Source organism: Erpetoichthys calabaricus, chromosome 9 (genome assembly GCF_900747795.2).
Source record: "Erpetoichthys calabaricus chromosome 9, fErpCal1.3, whole genome shotgun sequence".
Taxonomy (NCBI): Eukaryota; Metazoa; Chordata; class Cladistia; order Polypteriformes; family Polypteridae; genus Erpetoichthys; species Erpetoichthys calabaricus.
The window spans coordinates 150,961,446-150,988,030 of NC_041402.2; the positions used below are offsets into that span (position 1 = coordinate 150,961,446).

A 26,585-nucleotide genomic window follows, 5' to 3' on the forward strand; every position below is an offset into this window, starting at 1 on the left:
CATGAGGTGATCCTGTAAATTATATTCAGATGGCAAAAAAGCCCAGCTCATATTCAAACTTGAGCCTTCACAAGTGGTGAAGTGACTGTGTGACTCACTACCTCAATATAAAGACCACCACTGAAAAACAATGATTTATCTAGAGTTAGGCAAATGTAATAGATTTTGAATGAAACCTCATATAAAGTAAGTAACTGTGACAGTCAGACATTAAAACTGAGAAAGCATAGAGACAATACTGAAGTTAGTGTTGCTGTTTCACAGCTCCAGGACAATGGAATCTGTGTGTTCTTCTTCAGTTCTCTGCAGTTTTCCTCTCACACCCCAAACGCTTGCAGATTATGTTGACTGGTAGCTCTAAATTAGCCAGTAAGAACCACACAAGCATTCTATCTAAAGTTAATTCCTGTCTTGCAGTGAAAACTGCTGGGATAACCTCTGGTAGCCCGTGTCCCTGTACTACAACAAGCAGGTTCATAGAATGGATGGACAGATGGAAGACAACTGTAGATAACTGCTGGATTGATAAACTACATGAAAGCTTGGTATAGTAAAGCTAAATAGTCAATTCCTTAATTTTTAGTAAGACTTAACAGCTCCAGGAGAGCACTGTGAAAAAAAACACAAACCAGTTTCATCAGAAAAATGTGTGCTTTTGAGCAAAGAATAAAAAAAGAAAAAATATTTGTCAAAGAAGCTAGATGCTATTTAAGAAAACTACTCTCACAGGACCTGAAGACACCACAGTAATTAAGCCATAGTTTCAGATAACAGTCAGAAAAGGGAGCATCTATTGCAAGTGCTGTCACAAAGGTTATGCTTTATGTCAGCCATTTTCACAAGTGGTCTGAGAGTGGAGTCTTTAGAGAATAGCATAGAAGTTTGTTTCTTAAAAGCTTAAACTACTTTTTATATTATTTTGATAGAGATGACTTTGTGCAGCTCAGTTGATGCATTAAAGCACTTGCATTATTATATTTTATATTACTTATACAGGGTAATAGTAATGTTATAAGTATACATTTCACCCTGATTCTCATTTCTGGTGACCCCAAACATGGATTTAGCAGATTTCATAAGAGATTTTAATCATGTAATTTATTACAGTTTCTTTAGATTTGTCATGTACGTTTTTTGACAGCAATGTCTATACTTTACCTGTATACTAAAAACATCTTGTAGGATAACTTCAAGAGTTACCCTTAAGAATAAAGTACTATCATTTCTAGACAATAGCGAGTAAAGATAATTTGATAGAGACCCTGCATTGTCTGTATCTGTCACTGTACAGTATTTATTACAATAATTGGCCAGTACCTCTGAGATTCCCAGTAAAATCGAAAAAGGAAGAACTCAAAAGATTTCAAAGTAAAGTGTTGATATGTTGCATGTTGGTCAGCAATGCAAGCAAGAATTTCACTGCATTTCTCTATGCGTTGCAAAAAGCTTTCAATTACATGGACTGATAAATGGAGATGAGCAGCTTCTACAGGTTTGGCTACTGTTGTAATCATCTCCAATTAAACATTCCAACTGTACCCCAAATGGTTTTCCTTAGCACATTCCACCTTGTATCAGACGTTCCACCAGTCCATTTCAGAATCCATTTTGTCACAAAGTGGTTGCAGAGAATAAGTCCAGAACTAATACTGGTAGCCATACTAATGTACACAACTACATTCACTCATACCAGGGCACATTGGTACCCAGACTGTACTTAACAACAAGTTTTCAGACAATGGGAGAAAAGGCAAATAAATATGTGAGGAATATGCAAATTGCTCAAGAGAATACAATCCAAGCAGGGTACTACATAAGTATTACTACATGAGCAAATGTCTTTAATTGGAAAAATAAAAACTGTGGTTAAAATTCAAATAACAGACACTCAATATTTTTCCCACATCCCAAGGATGTTCACATTAAGATGAATTTATTACAAAATGCTGGTATCCCTTCCATGGTTAGCTTGTGTTTTGTGTCCAAAGCTACCCGGGACAGGTTCTAGCTCCTCTCAAGCCATTGTTAGACTAATCAGGTTAGGAAAATAAATAAGCGGATGGACGGACATTCTCCTAAACAGGACAACTAGCCATATTATTATGAAGATGAACATCAGGCCTACCGATAATACTGTAAGTCATTATCATAAAACTTAACAGAACTTGGCATGGTTAACAATGAGATCATTGAGTACTATTATCAGGTCTACACAACTGTGTAATGTTCATGCAGACTTTCAGCCCCCCTCCAGCCTCCCCAGTGCACAATTGTAGACCTCATTAAATCCAAAAAGGAGACAGCATGGCGCCTTCAAACTCCCAAGATCCACTTAGGAGAAACACCAAGGGTGTAGATTTTAATCTGTGATGGTGAGTGGGATATGTAAAGACAATTTGTTTATCTGTTTGTTAGTATTTAATAAATAAGATAGAGGGATATTGAATGTAAGCCTCTTTTTCAACAGTGTTCCAGCTGTCGCTCACATGTTTGAGGATAAGCACGGCAAATGATTACAATAAATAAATAAATGTTGCCACAAACTCTGTCAAATCCTCAGCCTCTGTGCTCTCACCACCCTTGAAGCAGGACTAACAAGCACCGGAGGGATTAAAAGAACAGATGAAGTAACCTCGGCTCCTCAGCTATTGCTCTTTGATTACATCATAGTGTGACGAGTCCCTTGGTTTGAGACACAATGTAAAGTGCAGTTCACTGCACCCGGCTAAACAATGGGAGAGCAGGGAGTTAGAGGAAGGGGGAGAGCAATACAAACAGAAAGACTTAGACTCGGGATTCAGAGGGCAAGAGAGGGAGAACACGATGAGAACATAAAAAAATATATCATGGAGGATGGAGAAACAGTGGGAGAGCAATGAGATGTGGAAAGACAGTGAGAATCCCTGGCTGCAAACTGCAACAGGCTCCTCTGCAGAGAATCACGCCTCTTTAGATACTCGGCAGTGCCCCCCCCCCCCCCCAATCACCATTCAGCACCATTCCACTTCAATGGCCAAAAAAAAAGCCTTAAGAGCGCCAAACTCTTTTCAGCTGGACAACTGCAGCTCCCTCATTTTTTTCTCAGGCCCACTGTGGAACTCCTTCAGAGCTTATACAATGCAAATGGAGGCTGTTTCCATTGAAAAAGTGATTAATATGCAAAGACAGCTCGTCTTTATTTAAAAAGGACGTAAAAAATAAGGGAAAGCCACCCACAGGACTCTTCAGCCAAAGATATTCCCTTTTTATCTTGTTATCATTTCATTTTTCTGACTTTTCCGGTGGTTTGGTATCACACTGAAGCTCATTTCAATTTGAAAACTAAGTAGCATTAAAGATAAAAAGCACACAGGAAAATACATTCTGTAGTGTCTAGAAAGCAGCCAACAAAACAAAGCAGACAGTTCTAGGAAAAGAATATTTTTGTGTTTTTTAAATTTTTTTTCCTTGCTTAATCTACAGAGGACATGTTTTATATATGAATTTTAGTGAAAAACAAAAAATATTCTGTAACATTTATCAATGAGTAATCTGAAATTAAACATCACAGAATTCAGCAGGCCTGGAAATAATATCTCAAATAACACTTTTTCTATCTATCTATCTATCTATCTATCTATCTATCTATCTATCTATCTATCTATCTATCTATCTATCTATCTATTCATTTTAGAAATAATTTTTAACGTGATGGGTCTCCATAAAAATGTACACATCACCTTCACAGACATAATAATGAATCCAATGGGAGGCTTTTATCTTTGGCATTGTTTATCCCTCAAGCCCCAGGTTCACATCTGTACTCAGCTGATTTCTGGGTGTTGCCTCATATTTTACCTGTGTTTAATTGGATTACCTCAGGAAGACATGCTTTCTTTCCAACTGAGTAGTGTTTTAAAATTACTTCAGGTTAAGGTTGTGTGAACTGTAAGATGTCAAATTGTTCAATAAGGAAAAAATACCAGTTTATATTAAAAGAACTGTAGTAAGAATATAAGGAATTGAAAAGGTAGAGGATAAAAATAGATTTTCAAAAAAGATTATGTTATATAAATAAATAAATAAATATGTATCAAAGGCTTTTAAAACTATGAAGAGGCATTTGCCAATAACTCTGGGTCGCAGAAAACGATTATTGCTATGATTGCATGTACAACTACACCTGCATTTTTTTTTCTTATTTCATTCACTACTACTCCAGTGAAAACAGTGACATCCAAACAAAAAAACACTGACCATCGTTCTCTGCACTCTGATAATTACACTCTTATAATCAATTTGTCATACTGTACCTCTTTTCCTTTGTTTTACACTTACTTCTTCAAAGGTGTCTATATACAGTCATTTTTGCCCATCAATCTGCACTCAATAGCCCATAATGGCAAATGAACACATTTTCGCAAAGGTTTGAAAATTTATTAAAAATCAAAAACTGAAATCACTCATTCATTTAAGTATTCAAATCCTTAATTTATGGCTTTGTAGAAGCCCCTTTGGCAGCAAATGCAGCTTTCGAGTCTTTCTGGGTAAGTTTATACCAGCTTTGCACATCTCGATTTGGGTAGTCTACACTATTTTTGTCTAGCACTTACTCTTGTTAGATTGTTAGATTGAATGGGAAGTGTCAGCTAAATTACCCACCACGGCCTAGTCATTCTGGCCCCCTAATCATCCCCTGTCTCTGATTGGCTATCTCTCTTACCACTTCACCACCTAACAGCAAATGTGTGGTGAGCATACTGGCGCAAAAATGTCTACTGTCATTTCATCCAGGTGGATGCTACACATTAGTGGTACTGGTGATTGAAGTGGCTCCCCACTGACTGAAGTGCTTTGAGTAGTGATTATTATTAATATTATTATTAGTATTAGTATTATTATTATTTACTTAGTTTACAGATGTTCTTCTGGGTTTAAGATTGGGCTTTGGCTAGGCCACTCAAAGATAATCAGAGATTTGTCCTAAACCTGTTGTCTTGGCAAAAAGCTTTGGGTCAATGTCATGCTGAAAGGTGAACCATTCCCCCAGTCTGAGGTGGCGTGCACTCTGGAGCAAGTTTTCTTCAAGGACTTCCCTGTATTTAGCTTTATTAATCCTTCCCTCAATTCTGACCTGTCTCCATGCCCATGCTGCTGAGAGGAACACCCACAGCATGATGCTGCTATCACCATGCTTCACTGTAGGGATGGTACTAAGCAAGAGACAAGCAGTACCTGGTCTACATTAGACATAGTGCTTGGAATTTCTGCCTAAAGAAATAAATTTTTGTCTCATCAGACCAAAGAATGTTTTCCTCATGCTCTCAGAGTCCATTAAATTTTCATATGCCTTTACTCAAGAGTGACTAGCCACTCTACTATAAACCTCTGATTGACAAAGTTGCTGCTGAGATGTCTGTTCTTCTGACAGGTTCTACCATCTCAGCAATGAACTTCTGAAGCTCTGTTAAGAGTAACCATTGGATTCTTTTGTCACATCCTTGACCAAGACCCTTCTTGCTCTGTTATGGAGTTTGTCAAGACAGCTGACTCTCGGAGGAGTCCTGGTGGTTCCAAAGTTCTTTCATTTCACAATTATCAAGACCCCTGTGCTACTGGGAACACCCAAACGTTTAGAAATGGTTTTATACCCTGGCCTTGATCTATGCCTGATCTATGCCTCAAAACAATTTGATCGGGGAGGTCTACAGAGAGTTCCTTGGACTTTTTGTTTGCCCTGACATGTGTTGTGAATTGTGGGACCTTATATACCCAAGTGTGTGACATTCTAAGCAATGTCTAATCAGTAGCATTTGACACAAGTGGACTCCGTCCAAGTTCTTGACACATCTCAAGGATAATGAAAGCAAACAGGATGCACCTGAGCACAATTTGGAGTTGCACATTAAAGGGTCTGAATACTTTTATGAATTAAATATTTTAGGTTTTGATTTTTTATAATTTGGCAGACCATTCTGACAACATGTTTTCACTTTGTCATTATCAGTTAATGAGTATAGATTTATGGGCAAAAAAGGCAAATGTATACATTCAAAATTAAATCTACAACACAATAAAGTGTGCAAAAGGTGAAGGGTACTTTCTGTACATGACATAACCTGCTTCATCTAATTTATGGTCACAGGTGGCCAAAACTGGCCAGGGTGCCCAGATTACTGAAGGATTATTGAAGCAATTTGAAATTTATAAATAGCCCAACATGAATATCTTTGGGATGTGAGACAGAAAATAAGTGAGCCGGAGAAAACCCCATACAAGGAGAGCATGCAAATTCTACATGGGGATACATTAAGGAGGCTGGCGTTAGACCAAAGGAAAAAGTGAGCTATCACAGGCTAAGAAAACTTGGATTTGTATGTCAGGACCAATGGAGAATCAAGAGTAGACAATAATCATTTATCCATTCAAGAGTATATTATATTATACTAGCCAACCCGCGGCGTACCATACGCCGCATAATCAGGCCGCTTTTTTAATGATTTTTAAGCACAGGGAAAAAATTAACATTTGAAAAATCCGGAGGAGAGGGGAAGGACGCCCATTACGCCCCATCTGTCATGCTAGTCTGCTGATTTCTCGTTCAGTAACCTGTGAGTAGTGATGGGTGGGGTGAAGCCTCGCGAAGCATCAACACGTTTGAAGCAATTGTGTCGGAAATCGTATCGAAGTTTCAAAGCATTTGACACTCACCTCTCTCATGACACCTCCTGGCCATTTTCATTAACGTTACAGAAACTTATGATACACTTCAATGACGTCTGTTAAAAGTCGTATTGCTTTTATTTTTTCGTCGCTACAGACTGACAACGAAGAGAAGGGTTCGTCAGCAGCTTGTAGTGTGTGATGTCTAAAAAATATAAATATAACTAACGCCGACAGGCAGAATGCACTATACGATAGCAAGAGTTAAACAAAATAAGACACCTCACCTCGTGCATTCCCGGCTCTTTCAATTAGTATTTACTTTTGCACTGTATCATTATAATCGCTCCTGTTATTAGTATTATAATTAACCCTGATCTTTTCTTGAGATCACATTTAATAGCCTTAAATGTTTTCTTTGCTCTGTCTTAATTAAAACGGAGTAGACAGAAAATAAAGGTTTATCCCTGTACTTTGCCATGATATAGGTAAGCACATTTGAGAAAGAAAATGTGAAATCCTTAAATCACAGATGTCATTATTCGATCAAGTATTAAAATCTGCAGTGCTTCGAAAGCTCGACACAGTGTCGAAACCTGAGTATCGAGCGGCCCATCACTACCTGTGAGTCACGTAGAGTTTTCATTGTTGTTTGCGATTCTGGCCGCTTTTCGCATACTGAGTTGTTCCGGAGTCACAGTTGAGAAACAGTTTTTTAATGTCTTTTAAGCACAGGGGAAAAAATGAACATGTGGCCCGGTGCATTCTTTAACTGCCTTGTGGTGCTGTAGTAGTACGGATGCTTTGCAGTAAGGAGACAGTGGAAGATTGTGGGTTCGCTTCGCGGTTCCTCCCTGTGTGGATAGCAAATTATCCGCGACAAACAAACTGTTTTACACGCTGCAAACCAATCCGCGCTGCTTTTTCAATGTTTTTTAAGCAGAGGGAAAAAAATGAACATTTGCAAAATCCGTAACGCTGCTTTCAGTAAGTACTTTTCACACGCGTTTAATTTGTCAGCCACTTTTTGCCAGCTGTCTTTTCTGGTTTGGGCCGCTTTTGCAGTGTTACCTCTTATGTATATTATATCTTGAAATCCTTCAAGTTGCTAATTAACTAACTAACACCCACCCACTCAGCTTGTGTGAAAAAAATGCGCCCGTTCTTTCATCATTTTGTTGCAGCCTATCAAAGACTTGCTGATCATGTTTTGTAGACTCAATATATATTGGCTTTTCACTCAGCGCGAGGGCGCGCATTCATCTCGGATTATTACATCTTGCTAGACTAATCTGCTACATGGCTGCGTTTGAAAAACCGACTTATCCAGGATGAGTTTCACCGGCATTAATGATTAGGAATCTGGTTGGAACAAAACCCTGCAGCCACAGGGGTTCACCAGGACCGAGTTTGGCAAACACTACTGAACAGAGACGAAACCGACTCAGGTGAGGAGTGGGGGCGGGCAAAGTAGTTGCAGCTATTGATTATTCAGTGTTGTTTGCCTGGGTGTCTGATCTGCTCAACAGGATTATAAATAAAAGGAAAACAATGTGAAGGCAATGTCACAGGTGATCCTGTGGTATAGCGGGTCCACAGCTCCCCTTCAAAAGCCCATTTTTAAATAAATAATCATCGCACTCACAGTGTAGCGAGGGGCGTGGAAGTGTGGATAAAACGGTTTCCAGGTAGACTCGTGCTTCGGGCATTTCTCCCCTGTGCAGTGTGTGAGCAAGTGAGGAGAGAGAGAGAAAGCCGGTACGTTAGAGTGAGCGAGAGCAGGCTCGAAAGCAATGTGTTCCTGTGGTATAGCGGGTCCATAGCTCACCTTCAAAAGGCCATTTTTAATCAGGCGACTGACAGTAGTGGAGTCAGGCACAGAGAAGGTCAGCTGCAGAGAGAGCGTCTCAACTGTTGCAGGGCCTGAAGCAGGTGAGACGCTAATGAAAAAGAGGCACAGGGCTTATTGGTTTTTAAAGACTACTTCCTTCATTGTGTTTTAACTTCAGTTTTAAAGGATTGCGCGGCTCTCTCTTGCGTTGCCTGTGTGTGCCTCTGTCTCTCTGTGGCGCTGCCTCTGTGTGTGTGCGTGGCTCTCTCTCACGCGCTGCCTGTGTGTGCGCTTGTCTCTCTCTGGCGTTGCCTCTGTGTGTGTGCACGGCTCTCTCTCGCGCTGCCTGTGTGTGTGCGTGGCTCTCTCTCGCGCGCGCTGCCTGTGTGTGTGCTTGTCTCTCTCTGGCGTTGCCTCTGTGTGTGTGCGCGGCTGTCTCTCTCGCGCTGCCTGTGTATGCCTCTGTCTCTCTCTGGCGTTGCCTCTGTGTGTGTGTGTGTGTGTGTGTGTGCGTGCCTCTGTCTCTCTCTGGCGCTGCCTCTGTGTGAACCAAGATTCCACTGAGGTTGACTAATGAAAAGTCAACGTGGCTCAGAGCTGCAAGTGGACTGTGGCACAGACAAACAGAAATGACAGCATGTTTTTAGAGGCATCGCGTCCGACTTGGTGGGCGTGGCTGTGATTTTTTCGTCGTATCCAATGGTCTAATAGTTGGTGGGCGTGGCTCCTTCCTGCGTGTGCGCCATTGGCGTCTTACTTGTCGGCGGTTTAGTGAATCCACGCCCCTTCCGGCGTGCTTTCCATGGTTGGCTACTTGTCTTCTGGCTTAGTGAATTATATATATAGATTATATTATATTATATTATATTATATTATATTATATTATATTATATTATATTATATTATATTATATTATATTATACTGTATCTTCTGAACCAAATGCATCATTGAGCAGGGTTGCAGGGGAAGCTGGAGTCTATCCCACCAAGCATAATGTTCAAGGCAGGAACAATCCCTGGACAAAGCATGTTCTGTTAGGTTGCTGTTTCATTGGGTATGATAAGTATGCATGCTTGGCAACATAGTTTTGAAATTAGTGTTCAGTAAGGCACAATATACATTAAAGTCTGAACCATGCTCCAGCTTTCTAATGAAACATGCACATCTATACATTATTGAAGAGATGCTGAATGAACAGCTCATTGATGTCTGCTCTTGAAGCACTCAAATCCAAGCTAAAGCTTTAGCTCTGCTCTACTCTACTGCCTTTAAAAGCCGATGTTCTTAAGGATTTGACACTTCATTACTTCCTTTGGTCTCATTACCGACATCTTGATGTTTATTTTTGATTATTGTACTGTCTTGGTCTTGTAATGTGTACATAGAATTAATCTGTTCATCTCTTTCTCTTATTGAAATTTCTAGGCTCTGTGTTCATTCTCATGAAAAAACACTGAATAGAAAATAAAGAATGTATGATTCATACATCATATCCTGCAACCATCCCCAATCCTTTCTTTGTCAACATTTTAAAATGAAATTACAAACAATAAAATCAACAAATGTCTTGGATATTTTTATTTTATCTGTAAATTATTACAGAAAACACTGACAACCAAAAACTTGGTTTCCACATAAAGAATACTATTTTGAGTTTCTGTGTCCTAACCCTTTGGTAATGCCAAAATCTGCCTGCCCCATCTCTTCTTCCACACATCTGTAACCTTTTTACTACGGCCCATGCCTATTTAATGTCGCCTGCAGTGCTTCATGGTTGTTAGTCAAAAATGCTACCCGATCTGTTATGCTCAATTCTAATACAGAAACCCATGATGATATACTGAGATCTGACAAAAGGTCTCAACACAGATAATTTTCTCATTCATCCTTCTCTTATTCTCTTTTTTAAATTTCAGTGAGATGTATTTTTCCAGATAAAACAAAGCATGTGTAACCATCCAAAGTGATAGTGAGTCTCTATCTGGGACAGCTGGGGGCAATGTCAGTGGAAGCCTTTGTGAAAAGCATCAGTGGAAATGCTCTCCAAACCTGTTTAACCACATATGGCGGCAGCTACATGTGTTACTCTGCTGCTTTAGGTCAGAGTAATTGCCTTTTTTTTCAGCACAGAACAGCAGACCACTTTTGTTCACTATTTCTGGTGTGGAGGGATGATGGAGTGATTAAAAAGGCAATCGTTAGACTTGCAAAAAAAAGTCTGCAGTACATTCTGTAGATTAGACATGCCATGCACTCCAAAACATTTAAAAATATGAAACTTTAAATATCCATCCATTCATCTATCAGCTATCTGAAACTAATTTATGAATTTTATGTTACATTAGGTTAGGTTATGTTACGTTACGTCACTTAATCAATTTCATGGCGCCTATTCGAGCAGTATTAGCCACAAATCGGGAACACACCCTGGATGGAGACTGCATCATTCAGATGGTACAATCTCATGAAACCCTACAGGAATAATTTAGAGTCACCTTTTAAACCAATCTACACAATTGTTCTTGTGGTGTAGGTGGATACCTGGAAGAAAACACTCAAAGATAAGTGGAGAACACTACAGACTCCAAACAGACACTGAATATTCACTTTCGCTTAATTTTAAATCTAGCAAACCCAAAGTAAATTTCAAACATATTTCTTAATTGAAATGTATCAATCATGCATTATTATGAGATGTATCAATCATGCATTATTATGATAAAGATCCTAACTATAAATATACAATATAAATACTGCTATAATGTGAAGACTCCAGCTTCATTATGTAAATAATTTGTTCACTTATGAAAACAGGCCGCCATACTGACTTTTGCCCTATCTTGTATTTAACTGCAATACAATGCAATGCAATGCATTTTGCTTCTTACATTATAGTCTCTTTATTTGTTAAAAAATTCTTTTGTTGGAGCTTAAAGAAAGTTTCTATAGAAATGATAATTAATTAACCATGTATCAGCTTTAGACATTTTATAAGAGAAGATAACATTCAGTCCTTCAAGTTCAATTTTTGGCCTAACAGCTAAACTCTGTAGCATTTCATCCAGATACATTTTAAAAGTTTTCAGGGTCTTCACTCCATAGCTCTATACTTTCTTCCACATTCCTGTGGGTCTTTATGTGAAGATGTGCTTCCTTATTTCCATCTCAAGAGCACAAACATCCCCATGTACAAGATTCACTCTTTAAATAAACAAATTCAGTTGGCTGTGATCCTAAATTAGAACTGGAAAGTTCAGAAAATGATAGATGGGTGGCTGTCTGTGAGAAGTAGGAAGACATGGTTTTGCTCTCCAGTGGCCTCCTCTCTTCAGGACTTACATGGTTATTTTATCCGGTCAGAGTAAGCTATGCCCTTTGGATCAACAGGATTTGATTGCTACTCTGAACACCTTTTCAAGGCTTACAGTACACTGCACACAGTTTTCCAAATAAAGCCTTGTGAACATATTAGTAGTGTTCAGAATTACAGCATTTTAAAGTTATAACATTTTTTATTGTTTTTTTTTTTTGCATTGCCCAGGTGAAGAAATTATGACAACATAAACAGTCTTTTTCTAGGGTCAGTCTTTGCCCATCTTGCAATTAAAATAAATATACTTTTGGGCTGCATTAAAACTGATTTATCCTAGCAATTTTAAAGAATTTCCAAATTGTTCTAATTGCTTTTGTTGTCTTCTCATTACCACTCACAACTGAGGCAGCTGACTGGATTTTCTTATTAATTGATTGATTACTGGCAAGAAGACAATTCAGTGTTTGGCTAATGATTATGGCAGGTAATAAAAGATCAATATGTTCTAAATGTATCAGCTAGGGGTATCACTCTATTGCTCTTTTCTGAACTTGCATTTATTGAAGTATTTATTATTCAGCATGCAGTATTTCTTATCTATAAATTATTGAAATGTGGTTCAGATTGTTCTAGTTGGCTGCAGGAAACACCAGCAACTCTCTCCCTGTGCAGTTCACCCTCCACATCACTTGGATTTTTTATTATGACTTGTTGTTTTCTTCCCTTTCTTTTATAGCACTCTTGGTGAGAAAAAGTAAAGTTTATGAACCAGAAAACTCAAGGCAATGAAAGACATGTTTTTATTGGCTGGATTTCTAATAAGAATAGAACTCAGCACATTTGCCTGAAACTCTCACATTAAAGCCTATGATCTGCAATATACAAAGACATCTTGTGCCCCTAACACTTTAATCTCGATTCACCATTAACCAATCCTGTAAAACTTAAAATAAATTCTGAGTATGTCTAAACCTACACTCAAAACCAAACAAGCTGTTTTTACAGACATTAGCCTGATATTAACCTAAATTAGTAGTAGGGGTTCTTCCTCCTATAAACATCACTTCCTTTGTGATCTATGGATTTCAACTTTACAGAATTACTTTATTTTAAACACAATTTACATTAATCACCATCTGTTTGGCATTGCCATAAATATGCGGCTTTTCAGCTGGTACTCCTGTGAGGTCCTCCTTCCTCACACGTCTCAATATATGTAGGTTATACTGATACTATATGAATAAGAATTCCCTGTGATGAATTAACTCCCAGTCCAGGATTGGTTTCGTCAAGCAACACTGTCATCACATAAGAAAATAGTCAGGTTTGGAATATGAAAGAATGGTGGCACACACAGCACAAATGCAGTATGCATATTCTGTTAACTTTAACTTTTCTATATAATCTTACCACAGCATCCTATATTATTAATATATTGAAATTCCTAAGCAAAGCTTTAACTTTCTCCAGTTCATATATTTGTTTAATTTTAAGGAGGCCATTATTTAACACATGGTGCAGCACAAATACAACTCAATCTACATTTTTTACTAGGCAGCAGGTGGCAGAGTGAGGTTCAGTGCCATTGCGTTTGGATCCTGGTTTAATGTTTGGCTTGAGTTCCCTCTAGGACACCAATTGTGCATGCATGAGTGAGGCCTTTGATGGCCTGGCATCCTATCTTGAGTTTGTTTCTGCCTTGTCCCTGTTGTGAAAAGCAAATTATTTAATATTTCATATTTAAATAAAGTTTTGTAATTTAGCAAAAAGTTACTACAATGGTTGCTTCACATTTAAAGTAGATTTGTAGATTTGCAAGATATCGAGAAAAGTGGAAAGGTGGAAAGACAGTCAGAGCTCAGTAATACCGTATTTTTCGCACCATAAGACGCACTTTTTTTTCCCCAAAAGAAGGTTGGAAATGTCTGTGCGTCTTATGGAGCGAATATTGCGTCACAGACCATGATGTGTATTACCTGACAAAAGTCGACATCCAGGGGTAGAGGGTGACAAAACTCACAAACTCACTGATACGTTACAGGCATTCCCTCTGTGCTTGGAGGAATGTTAGACTCATTGACTCGACATCTAATCCTTGCATGTGCGTGATTTGCGAAATGTAAACAAATGTACACAAAGGCAAGATGGCATCGACATCTCCCGAGGGAGCAAAGCAAGTGCAGAAAACAAATGTTTTGCGCATTATCACTGAGTCGGACTCTGATTTTCAGAATCTGATTTTGTTGAGAGTGATCAGGAAATCGAACAAGAGAGTGAGGAACTGGCATCAGCTGATTGGGACACCATTCGTGCAGCCGATGCACCTATGGCAAGGTTCGTGTGGGAGGAAACCTAGACATTGATCCGTGGGAGCCAAACTGACTACCGGACTTCACAAGACAGTATGGCTTGCTGTTGGACACGACAGATTACCAGCCACTGGACAACTTCAGGCTGTTCTTTTCTAAAGCTGCCTTTCAGCTACTGTCAGACGAGACAAACAGGTATGCAGAGAAATTTTTTGAATCGAGGGCTGTGCTTGCAACGCATTCTCGTTTTTCAAACTGGAAACCCACAACAAAACACAAGATGAAGGGCTTTGTGGCATTACAAATATAGATGGGACTAGACTGGCGATTAAACTTCAGCATTGGTACAAACGTGCGTGATGATAGGTACGTGCTCCTGCAAAGTGATTGTGAGCAACTGAGCTTCTTAAATTCTGACACTAGCGATGAGGAGTTCTTGGGGTTTCCATAAAACTAGAAGAGTGCTTGAACCTTAAAGTCTCTCCTTATTTGTTAATGACAGTAATGATGTTTCTTAATACCACTGTTGAATTTACATGGTTGAAATATTATTCTGCTATATTTTATTAAACATATTAGTACACCACTTGGTTCAGAATATTTTTTTTCTTGTTTTCCTCCTCTAAACCTAGGTGCATCTAATGGTCAGGTGCGTCTTATGGAGCAAAAAATACGGTAATCTGACTGTTTTCCTCTTCATTAGCCTATTAGTATTCATTTCACGTAATGTCTTCCAAAATTAGCTGTAATACAAAGCTCTTTCTAGATGTCACATACTACCCATTCACAATTAGACCATTTTAACTTATTTATCATGATAAGACACCATTCCTGATGCAAACACAAAAGAGCTCAAAGTGGTTATCAACTTACATGTACTATGTATTTAATTACTGTATTTGTACATCTAAACAAGTATTTGGTTAACAGCTCCTAACAGAACATGTTCAATAGTGGATGAAGATCTGACAGTGCATTTGCATATGACCAGACCTAATTCTTTTTTCTTTGTGGGTACAGCACCTAATTTCAAGTCAGAGTGAGCAATGTCATACCCAAAAATACATTGGGACACATGGGAACTTGACCTTCTGAATGACTTATAGAATAGGGAGGCAGTGCCAGCAAGGGACATAAGAAAACAGGACTGCATAATTGATATCAGACCTTTTAATGTAACGTCTATCTATCTATCTATCTATCTATCTATCTATCTATCTATCTATCTATCTATCTATCTATCTATCTATCTATCTATCTATCTATCTATCTATCATATAGTGTCTTTCATATCTATCTATCTATCTATCTATCTATCTATCTATCTATCTATCTATAAATTTAATCACATGAAGTAAAATATTTTTGATCTGAGCTATTTTTTCCCTTTCACCTAAATCAAAAAGGATAAAGAAGAATGGTTGCCACTTTTCATCAGAAGCATTATTTATTGAAGTTTGAATTCATTTCTCTGTTCTAACTTGCGCTCTGGAGACCCCGTCTTGACTGGATACTGTACATCAGCAGCGATTAATGTCCCACCCAGACTTAAGTGAACTGCTAGGCTGCATGCTTTAATTAAAGTAGCTCTGTCAATCAGGTGTCAACCTGCCTCGTTCTTCATCTCTATGTTTGCTGTTCAGTTGGCTTATGCAATTTTTCCTCTCTCACTCCTTGTCAGGTTTCAATCTAAAACAATGTGTTATTATTAAAGGGAAAAAAAAACTCACATGACGCTGTAAGAAAAAGATTCCACAGAGATCAAATGCTGTTTTCATGCTACATCCCATGTTCAGCAAGGAATCAGATGTTCAAATCAGTTTAAGAGGGTCATTTTAAACACAAACTCAATTGAGTTTGACCACACGTAGAGCAAAATCAATTTTTATAAATGCAGCATCTCTTTGAGGTACAGAAAATACAATTTAATGATACTGCAGACAGCATATGAGTTTCTTTTCATTCTTGCAATAAAGAACGGGGTGCTTGGAAAAAAAAGAGCTAGCTAAACTCACCCACTGCAATATAACACTTTTATAAATGAAACAAAAAAAGAGTCTAGTAAATAAATAAAGAGACTGAGATTAAAGTGCAGAGGCTGTAGCTTCAAGTTCAAGCACAATAAGAAAGGTGGGTTGGCCGGGCTTTGAGGCATGTAAAAATTTCAATCAATACACACAGTCCACAGTATTATTCTTATTCATCCGTGAATTGACTTTTTTTAATTTCTTTATTGAAAAAATGAGCCTCACCACGTAGTAAATCATGACAGAATATTAAACTACCTTCATAATGAGCTAAACTGAAAGGTTTTGCTAAGTTGTTCTGATATTTGGTGCTGAAACATCAATAAACACTGCTGCAGTGCACAACACTTAATGAACAATGTTCTCTGCTTCATGTCCTCTAAACTAGACTATAGATAAACTCAGCACATAGCATCTTAAAAGAATTACACATATTTACTTATTATATCACCTGAATGGACAAACTGATATGTTGTCGACATCTGGTTCTGTCTGCTGTCTCTGTTTCTTCAATGTGTTTACCCAGTTCTCTCCCATAGTCCATAGACATGTTCTCAGAAGGACTGGTGGTCGTAAACCAGTTCATTCTGAGTGTTTACATGTGATACTCTATGTGACAAAAGATTGGTCTCTTCTGTGATACTGTTTACCTTGAAACATAATATATTTCTTGCTATGGGATGGGTAAAATTACAATAAACTTATTTAACCCAGTATAACTGTGTTTGGATCATAGAGAGGCAGTAGCTACAAGGAGTTTGCACAGGATTGGACAGTGGTTAGAAGCACATGTCATTACTGATTCAATCTATTCATAAACAGGAAAAAACTGACCAGAATCAGTGTATAAATGATCTGAAGATCTTAATTTGGGAGCATTGAGGAAGGGTCATCTGGACAGAGCAGAGGTCAATTCATCTAATGTCTCAGAAATCAGCAACTACAACTGAAGTATTAAATAAAATCAATCTTAAAAGTAAAACTTAGTCACCAAAATTTAAAAAGCAAGGAAATTAATCTCACAGACAAACTAAATTTCTCAAGATAACAAAAAGTCTTTCTTTTGTAAACTGAGTTCAGACAATGACAGAGCAAACGGCTTGATCAGAAATAAGAGAGAGAGAGGTTGGGAGTATGTGCTGATGGCACGTTAACACACCCAACACACACCGAACCACCTGGATTGGGACCCAAGTGTAACATGTGACTCCTCAGCACCACACTGGAACAGTGGGAGTTTTTAATGGAGGCTGGTGTGCCAATCCTGCCACCAACCCCCAAGTTTTACCTGTAAGTCGGAGGACCTGATTGCAGGGCTGAATGCCGAATAATGTCATACCCACGACGAAGCAATCGCAGGTTAAGGGCCTTGTTCAAGGGCCCAACAGAGCAGAGTCACTTCTGGCATTTATGGGATTTGAATCGGCAACTTTCTGATTGCCGGCACAGATCCCTAGCCTCAGAGCCACCACTGAAATGAGACAGCTGCCAAAAAGATATGAACATTCTTCTGTGACATAACTTACATATATATAGCCATGCCCCCTTAAATAACACATAACCAAAATCCAAAATGAAATGATGATGATATCATCATCACACATGTTTTATCAGTAGGATAAAAAAATCAAACAAAAATAACATCAAAATTAAGAAACCATTAGGATTTTCATTTCAATCATTACAGAACACAGACACATACACACATGCCACGCATCGAAGTCATCGTGGCAATAAAGAATCTACATTTCTATGGCTGGTGCTAGATTAAAATCCATTATAAGAGGATAAATTAAAACTAAATAGATGAGTCTCTGTGGCATCTTTAAATCCTTTCTTCCAAAGACTGGCTTGATTCTCAAAGCTCCACATAGGTTACACAGATTGACTTCCCTTTACTGGAATGTTGCAGGGGCTGAAGCCAACGCAACAAGCATAAAGCTGGAGTTTACCTTAGTTGGGACTCCAGTTCAGCCAAACTAATTGTACTTGTTATGTAAGACATGACTAGCAGTTTGGGCCACCAGAATGTTCCAAAATCAAATGTGGTAAAGACTAATTGTTCTTCTAACAACACATGAACAAATGATACTTAAGACAGAGTACGAAAGAAAGCCACATCTTGAAAAAGTATTAAAGATCAAGTAGACCTGCTGGGCTAAGCAATCCTATACACTGTGCTGTGGCCGGAAATGCCAGGTGCTCAGAACTAAGTTGGCTAGTCACTTTGAACTTCAGATTTTTGAGGTTCAACTGACTGCACAGTTTTCTACTTCATGTTAGCCTTTAATTTTTTTTCTTAGCTAAACAATCTTAAACAGATTTAGGGTACGAAGTATACAAAAGAACACCTTATTGATGCTGCTTTATCTCTGTCACTGGTAGTATGGGAGGCAAGGGAGGATGAAGCAGGATACAAAGACTTCATCCACAGAGCTCTGCTGCCGTAATTATATATAAGGTACACTTTTTTTGTGAAACATTTCTCAATTGCCATTTATGACTAGAAAATTACAACATTCACTGAACTCAAAGAAAATGTTTTAATATGTCATTATATTTTATTCTTCACAATACTGTATTTTGTGGTGAATATCCAGTTTCTGTGGGTAGCAAAATTACACTGTACAGTTTACTCCACAACTGCAGACATACTGTATTAGAGCCAAGAGATATCCAACCTCACATTTTTTATTACTCTGCCAACATCAGGTAAAAGACAGTAACCAAACCTACACAAGACCCCATTCCATGACAGGGCACACTGACCAACACTCCCGATTTCTACAATTTACAGATGCACACTCATCGGTGGCCTACCTCAAAATAAATTATCATCATGGCAGGTTAAAAAACTGAAACTTTCGTCACACCATTAGAGTTCTCGGGTTCAATAAGACACACTACTATGGTGCAGTTATATAAACTGTAAAAATATAAATAAAAGTGTGAATTAGCATAGGCCGCCCTAATTCTGTGTGTTAATAAGAAATGTAATCAATTACTCCATGAGATAGATAGAGTTGTTGTGCCAAATAATTGAAATGTTAAAATGTGTGCTTCAATTTAAATCTTTAAATTCTGAATATTCTTAATTGTAACAGATTTTTTTTTTAGTTTTCACCCTCTGATAGAGGTCCATAGAGGGCTAGATCCCTAATAAAAGAATGAAAAATAAACGTATTCATAATTACTGACCTTGAAATAATGAATAATGATACCTTACTTGCTTATGCTTGAATTTTGTCATTTTTAACCTTCTGGAAGTGGATTTTAGAAGGCCAGGACCACATATCAAAAATTTTATCATATTCATGATCAGCACCCTCGAAATAGCATAAAACAGCAATCCAAATACCTATGTTACTGATCCCCATTTTCCCAAAGTTTTGTGAAAAGGACTAACACTAACCCTGCATATCCTGTTAGGGAGTGAGCCCCTGGGGTCACTTGATGTGGCATGCACAACTTCTAATCCTTCTGGCAATTTTTACTGAAGACACCTCTAGGTTTATTCTTTGTTATCAGGGTACTAGGGATTACATCTTGCCTGAAGAAGGGGCCTGAGTTGCCTCGAAAGCTTGCATATTGTAATCTTTTTAGTTAGCCAATAAAAGGTGTCATTTTGCTTGGCTAATCAGGGTATAAACACAAAATACAGTCTAAAAGTTAGGTGTTTTTGGGTCCTAGATGGCCAAAAATAGGGGGAAGCCCAACAAGCTTAATGTTTTGCATAACGTTTGTTGTCTGCTGCTGCGACCCCGCAATTGTCTTCAGGATTAATACATTTACCTATCTAACTAGACACCTAGAAGATTCAAATGGTATATCATATGTGGAGGTTTTCTTGTACCATTGAGTCAGGAGGCACTGGACAAAAAAACAAGTTATTTCAAAGCATTCATAAGAAATTCTTAGGAACACAATATGTCAGATTTGCAAAATATTTCCTTTCACAGCTCTTTGACATCTGTTGAAAGTTAACAAGTTAAAGGATATTCCTTTTTATATTAATAATAAATCATTGTTAACAATGTAATCACATACTTAAAAAGACAGGTTGGTTAAAATCTTAAGGGTCAGGCAAGCTTGGAGCAGCAGCTAAAACATATAAAATTTAAGGTTTTGAATTAACAAAATACCACCCTGGAGCACCACTAAGATGTTACACTTAATATTTATGTAGCACCTAAAATCTAAATTTTGTTCTTTATTTCACCTTATACAATTTCTTGTATTAGGAATTTGTTAGTTTTTGCATACCCCTTGGGGTCAAAGTGCAGGGTCAGCCATTGTACAGTGCCCCTGGAGCAATTACAGATTAAGGGTCTTGCTCAAGGGCCCAGCAGAGTAGGATCTCTTTTGGCAGTGACGGGGATTCGAACCGGCAACCTTTGGGATACTGGTGCAGATCCTTAGCCTCAGAGCCACCACTCCGCCCCAAAATGTCTCCTTTCAAGTCTGATTGTACCTTAAAAATATAAGACCATAGTCTTTTCCTCGTAATACAACAAGAAGATGGCAACGATGTTGTTAATTTTAGACTGCAGGTCTGTGACATTGTAACATTTTACAATAAATGGGTTTTATCACAATGTACTTATCTACCTGCATAGCTAAAGTGTAATTAGGCATATATATTGTGTAGCTAAGGTAATAGGATACAGTTGGTAAATACTCGCTCCTCATTCTCATTTCCTGCCTGATTGTGTGCTTACCTATCTCATTACTCAGGTTACTGCATAAGCAGCAGGGCCAAGTGACACCAGAGTGATGCAGATAATACCTCTACATAAGGACACAATTTACGGGTCACCAGTTGTATGGTATGATTAAATTTTACACCTCTTCAATTAAATGTATTAAAAATTGTACACTTAAACCAGTTTCATTCATAGCCACCTATGATCTACCTACCATAGTCTTGTGTTTTAAAACTGTCAAAACATAATAAAAACAGCATACTGTGCCTTCCTTCAGCACTCATATGAAAAATTAACCTTCTTGTCTGAAAGCTGTTGCTATTTCATTTCCATGCTTTAAAAATAGTTAGCTTCTTATTTGCTAGTGTGCATATATGCACGGTATTCATTATTATTGTTAGGATTATGGCAGAACTTTTCACCTACATTGTGCTGACCTAAAAGACCCCTGGATATTAATTACCATTAGTGATGAACATAAAAGGCTGCTTCATGCATGTCCCGTGCTCCATGTTGGCTCAGAAGTGAATGTGACTGATCACTTCTGAGTCGTGACTTGGTAACTGAACAAAATGTTTACAGATAATTAATCAGTGGAGCCAGAAGGAGGAGAACCTCCTCTGCAGGCTCCTGTGGAAAAAAAATAAGAAACTGAAACTGTACTCCATGGCATGCTTTGTGCACTAATACCTTTCGTTCAAACCCTTTCTACTTCTGTCAAGCTTTATCTTGTATAGTGCCATTCATGACAATCAGCCTGATGAAGTACTTTACCTGAAGAATGCAATACTGTTTACTGAGATTTAAAATTCTAACAATGCCGGAAAACAAACAGGTTAAGTGTGTGGGGTCTTGGTTTCACACAGTAAGCCAGTGGGGGGACTGTAGGAGCCACCTGGGAGTTCCGAAATTGTCAGTCACACTACCTGCACTGGGCCTTATCAAAGGACTTGGCTTTTATATCTACCATAAAATGTTTAATTTCAGGGCTTTTTAACCTGAGATTTTAAGCATGCACAATAAACATTTTGCACTGTGATCAAGTTAAGGATACATTTATACAATGTTGGTTACTTACATACAATTTATGAATACACAGGATGATAAATTTGAAGCAAGACAAGACACTGAAGCTTACTGAACAAGCTTTTTTTTATGAATTCCACATATTTGGCTGACACTGCTGATGAATACCTTTTACTCGGGGTGAATCCCAGTATTTCTTCTTCAGCATGGCCATCACTTAACTGAAGAAAAAGTCAAAGCACAGTCTCGGCCTATAACACAGCTTTCTCAACCCCACTTAATCCAATTCAAGGGTCGCTGCTTCTCCCAGCAACATTTGGTACAAGGCAGGGGCCAGCTCTAGACAGAGCCCCAGTCCATCACAGGGTCAGTTTAAAATCACCAGTCAACCTGATCTGCAAGTCTTTGAGCATTTGGAGGGCACCTTAGAGTGCAACAACCACAGATGCCAGAATAATGAGGAAACCCCACACAGACTTGAACCTGGAATGCAGAATCAGAGAAGCAACAAAACTAACCACTATGCCGCCATGCTTACGACAACCTCCATAACATTTACCAAATGAATCCAAATCACAATAACTACCTACTTATATGGTAGAACAAAATCTGATATCATAACAAAAAACTAAGTCTTTTATGGTTGTCATCATATATATTTGTTTATTTCTTACAGGAGTCCAGTGATTGGATTAATTGGACTAATGTTTTCTATTTGGCAGTTGTCCCTGTTGACATCAAAAGGTTGACCACCTAATGAGCATTTGCAAAACAGAGTGATGGCACCCCTGACCCCCTTACAGTTCAGGCAAAAGAAGTATTCAGTCCATGTAAACAATGTCATCTTACTGGAGTCTGAATAATGCAAGGAATGGCAATGAAGCCAAACACATACTGAGCCCCTAAAAACAGCACCCTCTCAAAAAAAATGTAAAAATTAAACCCTTACATTCTTTAGTACTAGGGTGTTGTACCGTGTTAGCCATTATGAATGTAGAGAAAAGCCAAGCAAAATGGCACCTTTTATTGGCTAAATAAAAAGATTACAATATGCAAGCTTTAAAGGCAACTCAGGCCCCTTCTTCAGGCTGAAGGGGCCTGAGTTGCCTCTAAAGCTTGCATATTGTAATCTTTTTAGTTAGCGTTACATTCTTAAAAGGCTCCACTCTTACATACATTTATTATGGACTTATCAATTTATGAAATGGCTGAGGAGGCCTTGAGTATGAAAAAAATGCTGCCCTTCCATTAACATGAAAGAAGCTCCAATTGTAATGCGTGTTTTGAAAAGTGACGCTTTCCATCTAAACCTTTACTACTGAATCTCCCCACCACCGCCGCCACCCTCCAGTAAAGCCTTGCAGAGGATTGAAAAGAGCAGGTGCCACTCTCGGGACACTCTTTGTTCTGCCGTCTTTCAAGTGTCATAAAAGCCGGGCCTCCAACAAAAATGCAGCACACGTCATACATTTTCGTCTTAAAAAACAATCTCAAAGTGACATGTTCATATGCTGCTGTGCAGACTATACACACACACATGTCCATGTGCGGAAAAGCTACAACAACCTAAAAAAAAAAAACCTAGACAATTTACTAGGTTACAAGTTACAACAGTATTGGCTTTCTTCCAACTAAATTAAGAGCATTTGAGTGCACCTTTCGTTGGAAGGCAGCCAGACAACCTAACGGGCCAGGACACACTCCGAGGCCATAAGTGGATTATGAAAAAGTTTAATTTCAGAACACCCCAATATTCTGTGAATCTTGCATATATTTCTTTTTTTTTTTTCTTTCAATCTAACTCATTGTTACTTCCCAAGAGATATCAGCCTCGCATGTGAAAGGACAGGCTTCTTTTTGTTTTCCTTTGTTTACAGAACAATGAAACAGCTGGCAGCTTGGCTTCTCTGGACCCTAATATTTGGGATAATAATGCTGAAAACAATAAAGGATAAAGCAAGCAGAACAGAACTGCTTTGTCTTGCAGATTACTTGATAATAAACGCAAAATGATACAGTAAGTGGTTGCAAGTTATTCTGTGCCCATATCAGACAATGCTTAACGGACCAGTTATCATGGTGAAGGGCCCCACACAGATTTAAAATGGGCCGCCAATAATTTAGTGGCAGCAGACCTACTTTTTCACTGTTTTATATAACACCTTCTATAAAAAATGTATTTCACAAGCAGAGAATATTACTTCCAATTTTGCAATACATTTGTCAGATTAACTAATTTCTTTAGGAATACATTGCAAATCAGTGATGGGGAGTGGCCCAGCAACCGCGTGTCTTCTAGTCTAACCACACAAGCCAACAAGCTGCACTGACTATCAGCTATTTGTGTGATGATGGCCTAACTAGATGATAAATACACATCAGTCAGTGTGCTACAAGATTTACAAATTAAGGAATTTCATTTATGTATTTCCACTTTAAATACTGTGGTGATCATATTAGAGAACCATACAGTATATACAAAAAATTACTGTGAACAGACAGAAACAATCAGCCCCAAAATGGTGACTGCTAAAATGCTTAAACATTACAGAAATGGGTCTGAAGGAGACAATCTGTGACCTGGCATTGGAATATGAGTGTTTACAAAATGAATGAGTGAATGAATGAATGAATGAATACCTGACCACTGCATACCATATAAAGCAGTATCTGTATGTGTTGGCGTTCTTACCACTACAGCACTGCATTATACTGTACATATGTACAGTATACATATAGACATATACAGTATATTCATATACAGTATATATATATATATATTCATACTGTAAATATATATATGTGAGAGAAAGAGTGTATGTATACATAATTATTTTTACATCAGTCTCTATATTAAACAGCTTGTGTATATGTATGTTCGACGAGATTATATCTACATATCTTAGCGTTCCTAGATGGATAAATAGATAGAAAGTATTCGTTACATTTAAGCGTGTTTTATACATATTAAAAGCCCTCCTTAGGTTATTCCTCTGCCGTTTTGGTGACGCCTCTGCCCGTCCTGCCCAAACCATCCTTTCCACGCGGCAGAATTGCCACAATTAAATTAACGCTTAAAATGTAAGCATGAAATGTAAGCATGAAAAATGCTTTTATATGCACAGTTTTATAGGTTGCCATAGAACTGAAAGAGCTAATTTATTACTGGTATTTTTTTTTATTTACACAACAGCTCATCTCTTATGATAAAACAAAAAAATTTCACATAAGTCCAAAAACACCAAAAAGCGTTTTCTTTTGCCATTCGTATGCAAACGTATTTCCCAATGTACACTGATTATCTTACAGTCTTATAGAAATAAGACAACTGTTCGTTGTCTGCTTATTTTTTGTTTTCTGAATCCGATTTTACGATGCATTTTTTTCTCCATTTAAGATCTTCCGTCTCCCACATAATTGACGAAATTGTCGGTCTTGATGTAATTCATTGAATCGTAACATGCGTTGCTTTCTAAAACAATGTCACCCAAAGGGTCATGATCTTTCTAAATCATGGCATGATTAAACAGAAAAAGTAATAACATTCAGTAAAGTGCCGGCCAATGTAAAGAAAGATACAATCATAAATATACGACTGTAACAATCGTACGGTAAAATAATTCAATAATATTTAAAAAGATGCACAGAAATCATATAAAACTGCTTAGGGAAAAAAACAGCATTTTAGCATTTTATTTTTAATTAGCAAGAGAACACAAAAACACTCCAAATTCCATATGCGCAGCCCGATAACAAATGTAATCCATGAGTTGTATTAATAAAATCAAGAAATATGAGGCAGTTGTCTGCGCTAGTCGGCTCCGATCATCATCTGCTCCCTCTACTTGGGTTTCTATTTACAATAAAACACACGCATTTTGCCGGATTTGCCTATATATCAACTGTAATCAATAAACAATGTGCCACCCTGAATGTATAATTTCTCTCCCTTGTATTCCAAAGGGAAGGCTGCTCGCTTCTCATATTACTGAGCGTTTCTGCAGAACCGTAAACCCCTCAGAACGCGCTTCTCAGTCGTACGGACTGATAAATCGTGAGGAGACCATTGGATCACGCATGCCCTTCTGATATACACGTGCGCGCTTCTTGCTTATGAATCCACACAATTCCAGTATAGCACATGATTCCAACCATTTCGATCTGGAAACAGTTAACGTGTTCAGTATTTCTCTGGTAACAGTTTCTGAGACTATAATAAAAAGTAGAGACTCCTTCGCGCCCAGAATCGCTACGCTCTCATTGGATAAGGCGGAGCGACAGAGTGCAGATGCACAAAATCAGTTCACCATCTCACAGCTCCGCTTGCCGATAGTACAGTGTGCTTTAATGAATTTAATGGAACCTACTGTAGGTCCTTCTCTTTCTTGCATATTTATAATTTCCACGTTTGGGCGAAAGTCTCCAGATTTTGGGACTAGCGTAGATGATGTGTATTTTTTCTTGTAAGAGCGGACACGTTTGATTAATTTATCAAGTTCCACTGTACATTCGCCTCACAGTGAGTGTGATCGCCGCCTTTATTTTGCCTTGCATTACGGGCGCCCATCTCTCTCTTTCTCGCTCTCTCTCTCTTTAGATCTCCCTCTGTCACACGCACACACAAACTCACTTGCGCGCGCGCACTCACACTCACATACACACAAAAACAACACGCAGTTTACACAAGATGACAGATTCTCTTAATATGTCCATTATAGATCATCATAATTGTC

The 26,585-nt window shown here is 38.2% G+C and overlaps 1 protein-coding gene across 9 annotated transcripts in view; it reads right to left on the reverse strand.

The window, feature by feature from the left end:
* The window catches only part of ncam1a (neural cell adhesion molecule 1a), a 765,634-nt gene that overhangs the window by 737,797 nt on the left and 1,252 nt on the right, over window positions 1-26,585 (reverse strand). The window lies entirely within an intron of this gene.